This window comes from Nerophis ophidion, unplaced genomic scaffold (assembly GCF_033978795.1).
Source record: "Nerophis ophidion isolate RoL-2023_Sa unplaced genomic scaffold, RoL_Noph_v1.0 HiC_scaffold_81, whole genome shotgun sequence".
Taxonomy (NCBI): domain Eukaryota; kingdom Metazoa; phylum Chordata; class Actinopteri; order Syngnathiformes; family Syngnathidae; genus Nerophis; species Nerophis ophidion.
Window position 1 is genome coordinate 172,869 of NW_026907003.1, and position 14,312 is coordinate 187,180.

The 14,312-nt window shown below is 41.4% G+C and overlaps 1 protein-coding gene and 2 non-coding genes across 4 annotated transcripts in view; all 3 read right to left on the reverse strand.

The window, feature by feature from the left end:
* The window catches only part of LOC133547244 (gastrula zinc finger protein XlCGF17.1-like), a 183,889-nt gene that overhangs the window by 11,937 nt on the left and 157,640 nt on the right, over positions 1 to 14,312 (reverse strand). The gene's annotated exons all lie outside the window — the stretch shown is intronic.
* Positions 1,940 to 2,012, reverse strand: trnaf-gaa (transfer RNA phenylalanine (anticodon GAA)). Its single transcript has one exon. It is a non-coding gene; the product is annotated as a tRNA-Phe (tRNA).
* Positions 2,848 to 2,934, reverse strand: trnay-gua (transfer RNA tyrosine (anticodon GUA)). The gene is given in 2 exon segments: positions 2,848 to 2,883; positions 2,898 to 2,934. It is a non-coding gene; the product is annotated as a tRNA-Tyr (tRNA).

Here is a 14,312-nt window from a genome sequence, read left to right on the forward strand (position 1 = left end):
ATGTATTATGTTGTAAGTATGTTCATGTTCGGAATAAACACAAGAAAGAAATAAAAGAAAGAAAGTTTTGATCGATTGACTGAGTTTATAATACAATTTTACCAAGTGATAAAGTAACAGCACAAAGCACACATCAGTCATATTAAATGATGCATCAAGGACAATACTGTAATGACATCAAATAGATATTTTTTATTTCACCAGGGTACCTGGTTGGTTTCACATCTTGTTCAACCACTTACCAGAGGGAAAAAGATACCTCTTTTTTCAAAAATCATCAAAAAAGCACAGGAAGGGTATGGTGCCATGACCCGGAGTCACACCAGGGTTGCTGCAGCCACAACACAGAGTACTAACCACTATACCATCACAGCTGTAACAAACCATCCTGAATGATAATGTGTTTGCTTCCCTGTTCATGTTCATAGACAGAATAGTCACATCTAGTTTGAATGCTAGTGACCAAGCCCCAACATGTTTTACTCTAACAAGAGGAAGGCGTGCTCAGGTAAGATTTGTTTTGTTTCACCTTTTTCCTCACCCACTTTATTCTAAATGAATGTCCCGAGTATAACAACAGATACAACTTCCAGTTATCTATTCACAATGATAACAAGACAAAAAAAATGCATGTTCCAGTTAGTAGATATTTATTTTAAATGCAAAAAAACACTCTCAAAGAAACAGCACTGAATTTTGTTTCAGTTCAATTAACAAAAAACAACGAGCTAGTCAGGAGTTGAACCTAGAATCTTCTGATCCGTAGTCAGACATGTTATCCATTGCACCACTAGCTCCGTGCCCTGTAATTTCGTACAAGTTGTATATTGTAAACATCTTAGGCCAAAGGAACACACAGTTTACATGAGGCTTACTACCAAAACAGGGCTTTACTGACTGCTTATGTTGGACTTTAAAATCTAGTGACCTTCTATTTGTTGCAGCCTGGGCCTTCACCAGCTCTACCTGTTGCAGCTAACCTCCACTAAAAAATAAAACAAAATGCTTCTGGCAATATTTTGGGGAGCATCCAAGTTAAATGCAGCTCAGAGTTTGCAACTTCGGGAGAGGAGCTTCTTTTTTGGTCAAAACCTTCTTTGTTGATGAGGATGTGAAACTGGCCTATCTGTCAAAAATGAGCTTTGGGTTCAAGCACTTGGGGAGCTTGAACTTTGACAGTTCCCAGCTTGTCACTGAACATCCTTACTAATTCACTTTCACCTGAGATTGCCAATATGGATGTTATCTCAGATGTTGGACATATCAGCATATCAAAGGTCCTGGGTAGCTCAGTCGGCAGAGCATCAGACTTTTAATCTGAGGGTTCAAGTGGCTGATGCTGACCTCCATACATTTCTCAAAAAATGTCCCTTTGCCCCCCTGCAGCAGTCCTTCGAATCTATATTTAATTTAAATAGTTTTCAAAAATGATTGTTTTTTCTCTATTTCATTTGAAAAACTGATATTCAAAAACATCCCTCACATCCACTTTAGTTCAGGTGGGAGAGCGTTAATGTGATTATCTGAAGGATTAAACGCAATACTTTAAAGTCAAATTGTTAGACAGTGTATCTGTATGAAAAAGTTGTGGTTAATATTTTGCTGTAGGTGTGTTAGATGCACCTTCACCTCACACTGAGCTCAGCTTCATTACTCTCAGTTTCAAGTTATACAGTCTAAGACAAACCCCTAAGGCAAGAAATTTGTGTTTGAAACAGCCCGATGTAAGACTCAGTTAAAGACCAAACATTGGCTTGAGGAACGATACACCGTTAAACCACGTAACGATTGTCCAAATTACAAATGGAGGAAAGGTGTGTCACTACTGATACTAGGATTCCACCAGCAAGGCTGGCAGGCCAGGGAGACCATTTCAGTATTGTAAGAGCCACAGAAGGCTTATTAGTAAAATGAATTGATTTGGAAACTCACCGAGTTGTGCTGAAACCCAGGATTGAACCAGGGACCTTCAGAACTTCAGTCTGACGCTCTCCCAACTGAGCTATTTCAGCTATACAACATTTGCTTGGGTTTACACATTCAAATGTAACCAAGGTCTGCCCTATTGGTGACTTTTGAGGGGTGGAAGGAGGTCTTTCCAAGGGGTCTCAAAGTCTAGTATTGGTCAGCAGAACAGGTACTTGAATCCCGGAAGCTCAAAAAGAATGTCTTACGCTCCATGACTGAGCATTTCAGGCTCTCTAAAAAATGTACCAAAATGCTTCTGAAGAATGTTTTATTACCGAGAATGTTATGATTATTGCAAACATTTGGCAGATTTTTCAGAAATGTTCAAAAGTTCTTAGCAGGCTAACAATTAATTCTTCAAGTGTAGATGAACCTTGCTTAGAAGAAAGATAGTTTAAATGGTATAAGAACAGATACAACTACCAGTTATACATTCGCAATAATAAAGAGAAAACAAACACATGTTTCAGTTAGTAGATTTAAAAAAAAAAAAAAAAAAAAGCAAAATAAACTCCCCCTAAAATTGTACAGAATACTGTTTCAGTTGAGTTAACAAACAACAGCACGCTGGCTAGGAGTTGAACCTAGAATCTTCTAGTCCGTAGTGAGACACATAATCCATTGCATCACTATCCCTACAGAAAGAAACATCTTACTGTAGGACAGGTTGTGTTTCGTAAATATCTTACGCCAAAACAACACACAGTTTACATCCTCAGGATGTAAGACATTATTTGGATTCTTATTTGAACCTCATCACACAGAAATGTAATGTATGAATGAGTGAGAATGAGGGAGGGATGTTTTGGGTTGGTGCACTAATTGTAAGTGTATCTTGTGTTGTTTATCTTGATTTAATCATTTTAAAAAAAAGAGTAATCCTTCGAGCCGGATTTGAACCAGCAACCTAAGGATTTCAGCATGAGCAACTACAGTCCTCCGCTCTACCAACTGAGCTATCGAAGGTTAGCATCACCACATACTTACTCTGATGTTTGAGTCACTTTAGTATCAAAGTTGACTTAGTTGACCTAAGTTGACTTAGTTGACCTAAATCACAAGTGTCTCAAAGGGCTGCACAAGCCCCAACAACGTCTTTGGCTCAGATCCCACATCAGGGCAAGAAAAAACTCAACCCAATGGGATGACAATGAGAAACCTTGGAGGGGACCGCAGATGTAATTAAAAATATACCAAAATGAGGCCACGTCATTGAAGAATGTTTTACTACCATGAATGTTAGGAATATTGCATACAATTAAACTTCATGTAACCTGCCTGAAACCCTTTGAAACCATCCTGTTTAAATACCCTGTTGTGTACCTTGTTCATTTCGCTGTCAATTGGACTTCAACAAAAGTAGCTGACTATTTGTATGGCGTCACATTAGTGCCAAAAATCCAAGCGCATAAAAACTGTTATCGCGTGCTGATTCTCCACTTCGTGCGCGCGGTGCATTTTCGTTTTGGCACTTTGGGCGCGGGTATGCTTAGACGGCCCCTCCTTTCTGATTGGTCAGGCCAAAAAAGCTGAGCGTCAATCTGAAGTATAGCAGGGCGGGTCATGGTCAATATGTATCAAGATAATACAGCTCCTGTCGACAAACACATTCTAAAAAGTCCAAATTTAGTGGAGTTGTGGAAAATGTCAATTGAATTTGATCTAAAAGTCTTTGACGAAGGTAATGTCTCATCTGTTGAGAGAACATCACATAGTTAATGTGATTAATTTATTAATTTTCTTTCCTCTATCTACTTGAAGTTTACACCAGAGTCTACCCGAACCCACTTATCTATGCGTACTTCATATCAGGACCACATGATTAGCATTCTGTGGGTTCTTCCGAGGATGTCGTAGTCGTAGTGGTTTGTACAGTCCTTTGAGACATTTGTGATTTAGGGCTATATAAATAAACATTGATTGATATGGGCCTAATTATTCATGTTATGATTACAATGACTATTTTAGTAGAATAATGAATGACAGGCTATCACTACAATTAATGAATATGGTTTTAATATTACTATAAAAAGTATTTACGTTTCTGCAAACAACTCAAATTATGGAACATGAGATATCAGCCCAGATCAGTACAGATGGCAGAGTTAAAAATATGTATTTAAAAAACAACCAAAAAAGCTAGCTCCCTACATTAGGCAAATTAATGAATGATATGATATGAATAAACACTCCATGTTTCTTCATTTTACCTCGGACAGCTGTTCCCCATCATTTTATTGGTGTCAATGGTACATGTACTATTTAAATATACAATACTCTGACATTTATAACAAATCGAACTGTTTGGAAATGAGTTGAAGTGGAGAATCAGCGCGGGACAACAGTTTTTATGTGCTTGGATTTTTGGCACTAATGTGACGCCATACATGTACTATTTAAATAACCATAACTTTCTCAATTTTCAACTAATTCCCAAACGGTTCGATTTGTTATAAATGTCTGAGTATCGTATGTATGTGTATATTTAAATAGTACATGTATCATTGACATCAATAAAATGATGGGGGCCAGCAGTCCGAGGTAAGATGGAGAAACATGGAGTGTTTATTCATATCTATGATGAAAGGTCCATGGCAGTTCCCTGGGATTAAAAAGAAAGGAAATCAGGTTTTCATGGCTGAACAAGTAAGTCTTTAATACTATTATCTCTCAGATTGAATTTGCCTAATGTATGAAGCTAGCTTTTTTTGTTGTTTTTTTAAATACATATTTTTAACTCTGCCATCTATACTGATCTAAGCTGATATCTCATTTTCCATAGTTTGAGTTGTTTGCAGAAACGTAAATACTTTTTATAGTAATATTAAAACCATATTACTTAGTTGTAGTGATAACCTGTCATTCATTATTCTACTAAAATAGTCATTGCAATCATAACATCAATAATTAGGCCCATATGCTAATCATGTGGTCCTGATATGAAGTACGCATAGATAAGTGGCTTCAGGTAGACTCGGGTGTAAACTTAAAGTAGATAGAGGAAAGAAAATTAATAGTCCCCCATTGTGGCATACATTCAATATTTACATATACAAATATTAAATGAATAACAATATTTTTTTAAACAGACAAGTGAGGAAAGAAAACACATTTGAAAATATAATTTCCATCATTGACTGACATGTGTGGACTGATTGTATGAAAAGAGAGATATTGATCTTGACTCTTCATTAACTATGTGATGTTCTCTCAACAGATGAGACATTACCTTCTTTAAAGACTTTTAGATCAAATTCAATTGGCATTTTCCACAACTCCACTAATTTGGACTTTTCTAATGTGTTTGTCGACAGGAGCTGTATCATCTTGATACATATTGACCATGACCCGCCCTGCTATACTTCTGATTGGCCTGCAGCTATTTTCGCCTGACCAATCAGAAAGGAGGGGCGGTCTAAACATAATCGCCCCCAAAGTGCCAAAACCAAGACGGCGCACAAAGACACCGGGCGCAAGCAAAAAGGACGCCACGCGCGCGCACAAAGGCACCAGACGCTCGCAAATGGGTGTCGCCCGCGTGTACGAAGTGGAGAATCAGCGCGCAATAACAGTTTTTATGCGCTTGGATTTTTGGCACTAATGTGACGCCATAGATTTGTCTCAACTGACCATTAAACTTGTGTCCCCAAGGCATTTGGCTCCAACTTCGGGAGAGTAGCTTCTTTTTTGGTCAAAACCTTCTTACTTGATGAGGATGTAAAAGTGTCTTAATTGTCATTAATGAGGTTTGTGTTCAAGCAATTGGTGAGTTGAGCTTTGACAGTTCCCAGCTTGTCACTGAACATCCTAACTAATTCATGTCCACCTGAGGTTGCCAATATGGCTGTTCTCTTAGATGTTGGGCACCCTCACGTCACACTGAGCCCCGCTTTACTACTCTCACTTTCAACTCATACATGTTTGTTTACTTTGGACTGTAAGTGTGTTGGATGCACCCTCACGTCACACTGAGCCCCGCTTTACTACTCTCACTTTTAACTCATACATGTTTGTTTACTTTGGACTGTAAGTGTGTTGGATGCACCCTCACGTCACACTGAGCCCCGCTTTACTACTCTCACTTTCAACTCATACATGTTTGTTTACTTTGGACTGTAAGTGTGTTGGATGCACCCTCACGTCACACTGAGCCCCGCTTTACTACTCTCACTTTTAACTCATACATGTTTGTTTACTTTGGACTGTAAGTGTGTTGGATGCACCCTCACGTCACACTGAGCCCCGCTTTACTACTCTCACGTTTAACTCATACATGTTTGTTTACTTTGGACTGTAAGTGTGTTGGATGCACCCTCACGTCACACTGAGCCCCGCTTTACTACTCTCACTTTCAACTCATACATGTTTGTTTACTTTGGACTGTAAGTGTGTTGGATGCACCCTCACGTCACACTGAGCCCCGCTTTACTACTCTCACTTTTAACTCATACATGTTTGTTTACTTTGGACTGTAAGTGTGTTGGATGCACCCTCACGTCACACTGAGCCCCGCTTTACTACTCTCACTTTCAACTCATACATGTTTGTTTACTTTGGACTGTAAGTGTGTTGGATGCACCCTCACGTCACACTGAGCCCCGCTTTACTACTCTCACTTTTAACTCATACATGTTTGTTTACTTTGGACTGTAAGTGTGTTGGATGCACCCTCACGTCACACTGAGCCCCGCTTTACTACTCTCACTTTCAACTCATACATGTTTGTTTACTTTGGACTGTAAGTGTGTTGGATGCACCCTCACGTCACACTGAGCCCCGCTTTACTACTCTCACTTTCAACTCATACATGTTTGTTTACTTTGGACTGTAAGTGTGTTGGATGCACCCTCACGTCACACTGAGCCCAGCTTTACTACTCTCACTTTCAACTCATACATGTTTGTTTACTTTGGACTGTAAGTGTGTTGGATGCACCCTCACGTCACACTGAGCCCCGCTTTACTACTCTCACTTTCAACTCATACATGTTTGTTTACTTTGGACTGTAAGTGTGTTGGATGCACCCTCACGTCACACTGAGCCCCGCTTTACTACTCTCACTTTCAACTCATACATGTTTGTTTACTTTGGACTGTAAGTGTGTTGGATGCACCCTCACGTCACACTGAGCCCCGCTTTACTACTCTCACTTTCAACTCATACATGTTTGTTTACTTTTGACCGGCTTTGAGATTGATTGCAAGGTTTGCAGTATCACCAACAGTGACCCACGTGCCATCAAGGCACTTCAGTGCTAGCAGTGGCGTAAACGTCCAAAGAGTTGGAGAGGCTGAGAAAAAGAGCAGTGATTATTGTATCACACGCACCTTGCTCATTGCAGAAAGGTCCTGTCAAGCAGCTTGTCACATTTAACAATCTGATGTTGAGGTTATTTGCTCAGTTTACGGCCAGACTACACTGAGCATGCCGGATCTGGTCAGCTCTGAGAATGTAAGCCCGGTCAGGCCTGGTTAGTATTTGGATGGGAGAGTGAGCGGGAATACCATGTGCTTTACGCCTTTGGCAATGCACCCTTTTGCTTTTCTTACAACGCTTACAGGAACTTGCCATACTTGTCAATACAGCTACATATTGCTCGTCCAAACAAAACCTTGCTCTTCTGACAGAAAAACATGATACAACCTGCCTATCATGTGATTCTACCATGTTGGCAAAATACAAACACACAATATATTGACATATATAACACATAAAACATGGAATTAGAAGTGAACAGTACCCATCCCTACCAGCAAGTGTTGTTGTACTGGAAACTAATTTACAAACACAACTTCATCACACACAATACTCCACTGTGGAATTGTTCTTATATTCAAATGAGAAACAAATCCATCTTTGTACAGCAATGGTTTGAAAAAGGCATTTGGTCGCTGATGCACTTATTGACTGATAAAATATTTTATTATTAGAAGATTTCATTAAGTACGACCTGCAAACAGACAAAATATTTTAAGCAATTATAAAGGCTTTTGTTCAAAATATTGTGATTCCTGTAAATCTTTTTTTTTTTACTTCTTTACTATTTCTTCTTTACTGTATTTTCTCTGGAACAAAAAAAATAGAAAATACCCATAATTTGAAAGTTTCCATTCTTCCAAACGCCAAAGGGTTAATTTAAGAAAAAAAGCCCCGGATTGATAACTTTAAATAATCTTTAAGATGTTGTTTTGCAATTGAAGACAACACTTGTTCATTCTGTGATAGGGAAACAAAATAAACACTATATTTTATGAATGAAATGAATGAATGAAATCCCTGTGAGACGATGTACAATATCGGCTTTTCCCTGACATTCCAAACTTTGATTGATATTAATATTGTTTTGGGGATGTTGAAAAAGAAAAAAAAAAAATGTCTAAAACACAATAAGGGATCTTTCTGTGTGGAGTTTGCATGTTCTCCCCGTGACTGCGTGGGTTCCCTCCGGGTACTCCAGCTTCCTCCCACCTCCAAAGACATGCACCTGGGGATAGGCCCCTCCCACCTCCAAAGACATGCACCTGGGGATAGGCCCCTCCCACCCCCAAAGACATGCACCTGGGGATAGGCCCCTCCCACCTCCAAAGACATGCACCTGGGGATAGGCCCCTCCCACCTCCAAAGACATGCACCTGGGGATAGGCCCCTCCCACCCCCAAAGACATGCACCTGGGGATAGGTTGATTGGCAACACTAAATGGTCCCTAATGTGTGAATGTGAGTGTGAATGTTGTTTGTCTATCTGTGTTGGCCCTGCGATGAGGTGGCGACTTGTCCAGGTTGTACACTGCCTTCCGCCTGATTGTAGCTGAGATAGGCACCAGCGCCCCCCGTGACCCCAAAGGGAAAAGTGGTAGAAAATGGATGGATGGATGTTTTTAATTCACAAATGTATGTTTGAAAAACAAAACCATCCTTCCACAAACAATTCAGACATTTTCTCTCACTTTTTATTGCATAAAGGTCTGGGGACATACATTTAAAATAATCACAACACAATTATCATAATACAAAAGAGAGTAATAAAGATAATAACAAAATGGATTACAGATTCCCAACAAATGATTCATAAAATCACACATTTTAAAATTGTATAAAAGACAACTGTTTAAATGATGTATAAAGTAAATAATAATATGCTTCCTGAAGTGGTCCAGAAGATGTTTCAGATGTGAACCAGTACATATGTATATCATATAAAGGTGATAATCTATGGGATTATTAACAATTAGAAGGACAAATAAGTAATAATTTTATATTTCAAACTATGTAATCTATAAATGTAAAGATCATATTAAACAGATTGTTAGACAAACAACAATGTCACACATGTTATATGTGCTGATGTTGTTAGAAAGTCAAAATGAAAGTCTGGACAGTTTATTTCAAATCCTGCAGTTTCATTTGCTGCTGCTGTTCTCACCAGCACACTTGTGTTTCTTACACTGGTACTTAGAAGACAATCTTTCACCACACACACTGCAACTCAACACTTTCTCTCCTGGGTGTCTTCTCATGTGTGCTACAAGCTTTGATTGTCGACAAAAGATTCTGTTGCAGATTGAACAGGAATGGGGTTTTTTCCCAGTGTGTGTTCTCATGTGTCTTTTCACATCTGTACTTCTTGTAAAACCTTTACCACAGATTGAACAGGAAAAAGCTTTTTCACCAGTGTGTGTTCTCATGTGTCTTTTCACATCCTGACTTTGTGCAAAACCTTTACCACAGGTTGAACAGAAAAAAGGCTTTTCACCAGTGTGTGTTCTCATGTGTACTTTCAATTTCTGACTTTCTGTAAAACCTTTACCACAGGTTGAACATGAAAAAGGTTTTTCACCAGTGTGTGTTCTCATGTGTACTTTCAAATGTTGACTTTCTGTAAAACCTTTACCACATATTGAACAGGTAAAAAGGTTTTCTCCAGTGTGTGTTTTCATGTGTCTTTTCAAATTCTGACTTTGTGCATAACCTTTACTACAGATTGAACAAGAGAAAGGTTTTTCTCCAGTGTGTGTTCTCATGTGTCTTTTCAGACGACAATGGTATTTAAGGGTTTTGTGAGAGTGAGAAGATGTGAAGTGAGTGTTGTCAGTGTGACATGTCTTATCATCTTTAGAGTCTTCATCATCAGTGTCAGGAGAGTGTGACGTTGTGTCCTCACTATCTGATAGTGGAGCTAAGAGCTTGTCTGCTTGTGATCCTCCACAGTGGTCTCCATCAGCTTCTGTTGTCATGTGTTGTGTTGAGCTGCTGCTTGGAGGCTCCCCCCCTCCCCTCTCCTCACTTTCACCTTTCACCTCATCATCTTCACTCTTCACAGGGACACCAGTCACTGGGAACTCCTCCAACCATTTAGGCTGACTGATGCCCTCTTCCTCCTCTTCCTCTTTAATGTGCGGCGGCTCTTGGTCCTCCTCTTCCTCTTTAAAGTAGGGTGTCAGTGGGTCCTCCTCTTCCTTTTTAATGTGAGGGGTCAGTAGGTTCTCTTGCTCCTTAAAGTGAGGGGTCAGTGGGTCCTCCTCTTCATTTTTGATGTGTAAGATCAGTGGGTCCTCCACTTGCCCTTTAATGTGAAGGGTCAGTTTAACATTATGGGTCTGTGGCGTCTCGCCTTCCTCTTTAATGTGGGGGGGATGTGGCTCCTCTCCTCCCTCTTTGCTGTGCTGGGAATGTGGTACCTCTTCTTTCTCGCGTATGTTGGGGGACTGTGGTTCCTTCTCCTGCTCATGGGGTAGAGGTTCTTCTTCAACGTCTGCGGGACAGGAGAAAACAAACATTCTTTAGAAAAGTCCAGCTTTGCTCAAATCAAACCAAATCAACTTTACTTATAAAGCACATTTAATATTTACCACAAAGTGCTGTACAATAGACAGGTTAAAAGATAACACAAGGGAAACTAGCAAACACACCACAACACAAACAAAGCCCGATAGATAATAAATAAAACATAGAAACAGGTTCACAGCAGGTGCATAATGGGCTGCCATTGCAAAATGGAGATCACAGAATGTTAAAGGCCATGGAATAAAAGTGTGTTTTTAAGAGTGATTTAAAAACAGGAAGAGAGGAGGCCTGTCTAACACTCAAAGTTAAGTTGTTCCAGAGCTTGCGAGTAGCAGCGGCGAAAGCTCTGTCACCGCTTAGCTTCAGCCTTGTGTCAGGGACCGTCAACAGCAGCTGACGTTACTGCCCCCCCCCCCATGATCTAAGGGATCAGGAGGGGTTGGGGGGGCGTGTTCAGCAAGGCCGAAGGAGGTCGGAGATGTATGTTGGAGCGATGTTGTTTAGACATTTGAAAACAAATAGTAGTTCTACTAATTGATTCGGTAGAGCCCAGGGAGCCAGTGAAGGGACGCTAGTATGGGGGTGATGTGCTCACGCCTGTGGGTCTGTGTTAGCAGACGAGCAGCAGAGTTCTGCACGAGCTGCAGGCAGGCGAGGGAGGCCTGGCTAATGCCTACATACAGGGCGTTGCAGTCGTCAAGACGAGTCGAGATAAATCCCTACGTACAGTAGTTATAAGTGCCGAGGGGAGGGAGAGCGACTTGGACTAAACAACATAAAATCACAGGGCCAACACTGATAAACAGACAACATTCACACTCACATTCACACACTAGGGCCAATTTAGTGTTGCCAATCAACCTATCCCCAGGTACATTTCTTTGGAAGTAGGAGGAAGCCGGAGTACCCGGAGGGAACCCACACATTCACGGGGAGGACATGCACACTCCACACAGAAAGATCCCGAGCCCGGAATTGAACCCTGACTACTCAGGGCCTTCATATTGTGAGGCAGACGCACTAACCCCTCTTCCATCCTGTAAACTCTGCTGGTACTATTCCAGAAGAGAGGCTACTATTGATAATGTTAAGGACGCTTGATCCAATAGTAGCAAGTACCTCCTTAAACACGCGAGGTGGGAGGGCATCTGCAGGAGAACCAGAGGGCTTCATATGACTAACCGTGTCCTTTAGAAAGGAAAAGGACACCGGCTCAAACTGATGGAAAACAGAAGAAAAGTGCAGAGGAATAGAAAGGTCCTAGGAAAGCTGAGATAAACTGGCTCTAGGTGACACAATTTAGTCAGTGAAAAAGTGGACAGAATTTTCACAGAATTCTGAAGAAGCATCAAAACCAACAGATTTGGGAGCATCAATGACAATGTTAATGGTCTTGAACAGAACTCTGGGGTTGTTACAGTTAGAAGCTATAATCTCAGATAGATATTTATTCATCTTTGCTGGAGGACAACATGCTCTCTTTAAAAATGGCAAAAGACACATGCAGCCTGTCTTTTTTCCATTGTTCTCTCTGCTCTCCTACATTCGCGCCTGGCCGCACGAGTGATGTCATTCAACCAGGGCTCAGGTGTGGGTTTGGCGCGGCGGAACTTGAAAGGAGGGATAGTATCCAGTGTTTGTAAACAAATAGAGTTGAACCCAGAAACCAACTCTTCAGTATTCAGACACACAGAGGCTGCAGAATTATCATCACAAAGATTCTAAAAAATGGAAGAGAAAACAGAGCAGGAGACCAAGAATTAAACATGCGAGAGCGTTGAGGCGGAGCGCACAATGTAACGGACACTGAGTGGGAATATCAAACAGGATCGGCATATGATCAGAGAACACAGCGTCGCAAACCATACGAGAGCACTAAATGGAGTTTATGCCTGCGTTCATGTGTGGAACCACACACAGACTGTACAAAGTTAAATGAGTCAATTACATTCAGGAAGCTCCTGGAAAGCGACTCGTCTGGGCTTAGGTGTGAATATTAAAATCACCAGCAATAAGGACAAGATTATATTTAGGCAGGATTTCAGCCCAAATTTCAGAAAAGTCAGTTATAAAGTCTTTGTGGTACTTGGGTGGTCGATGGACGACGGCACACAGGACGACATCAGAAAGACCCAGTTCAAACATGCACAGTTCCAAGCTTGAAAAGGAGGATTGCAGGCGTATCAGACGGCATTTAAATTCATTTTTAAAAACCACTGCTAATCCTCCTCCTTTTCGACCAGACGACCGCGGAGAATAAACGTAGGAACACTCTGGAAGCAGAAGTTCATTAAGAGGGGCGGACTCACCGGCTCTCAGCCATGTTTCCGTCACACAGAATTGGTCAAGTCTGCGGGAAGTTCAGGATAATCGTTTTGTTTGTCAAAGATTTTGCGTTCACAAGACTGAACCTGGCAGGGGCCACCACGTCCAAGGCCGCAGCTATTCCAGGTGGGGCCCGACAGACAGCCCGCAGGTGGCGGGAATCCACCCCGCGCCTCCGGGGGCGGGGACAGCAGGAGCAACGGCGGCAAGTCTCATCCTCCAAACCAACGATATAGGAACAAGCCAGGAACCAATGGGATCCAGCGAGCATGGGTGCAGGAGGAGACCGGATACCGCACCATTCCTCCTTCGGGAAGCCATGGGAAGCCGGGCCAGGAGTGCCCTAAATTTCACCAGCTGGCCGCCACGTTTACCACGGCGCCGGAGACACTGCCGCTGGGGGAGAGGAACCAGGGGGCGGGAAAGGAAGGCAGGAATCCATGCAGGTGAAAAAGCTGACTTGGACCCCAGCAATTACACAGTCGATGCTTGTCCTGGACTGTGGTGCCGGGGAACCACACAGTGATGGAGGAGGTGAGGATGGACTCGATGATGGCTGAATAAAACTGCACCAGCATCTTGGTCGGCACCTTAAGTTACCTCGGCTGCCGCAGGAAGTACATCCTTTGTTGGGCCTTCTTCGTCATACACAAGCAGTGAGCTGACAGAGACGAAAATAGACGCAAACAACACAAAAACGAACAGAGCTGACAGCGAGCCACAGCAGGCCAAAGCACATACTAGCGCCATCTTTGAAATACCTAAAACTCATTATTATATCAACGATCAGAGACAGAAACTCTTCATTTAACATAATGTCCTTGTTTGATGCTTCAAAACAGCTCAATTAACACATAAAAAGGAAAAGTGAAATAACAGACGGACAGGGCTTTGCTGTTTGTAACACACACACACACACAGCAAAATGCGCTAACGTTAAAAGCTAATTAGCCTTCACCTCAAGCCAGGACTGCGAGCGAGCTGAGCTGCTGTTTGTTTCTAGAACGTCAACGGGCTCATAGTGATGTTACTAGTACAAACCCTGTTTCCATATGAGTTGGGAAATTGTGTTAGATGTAAATATAAACGAAATACAATGATTTGCAAATCCTTTTCAAGCCATATTCAATTGAATGCACTACAAAGACAAGATAGTTGATGTTCAAAGTCATAAACTTTATTTTTTTTACAAATAATAATTAACTTAGAATACCATGGCTGCAACACGTGCCAAA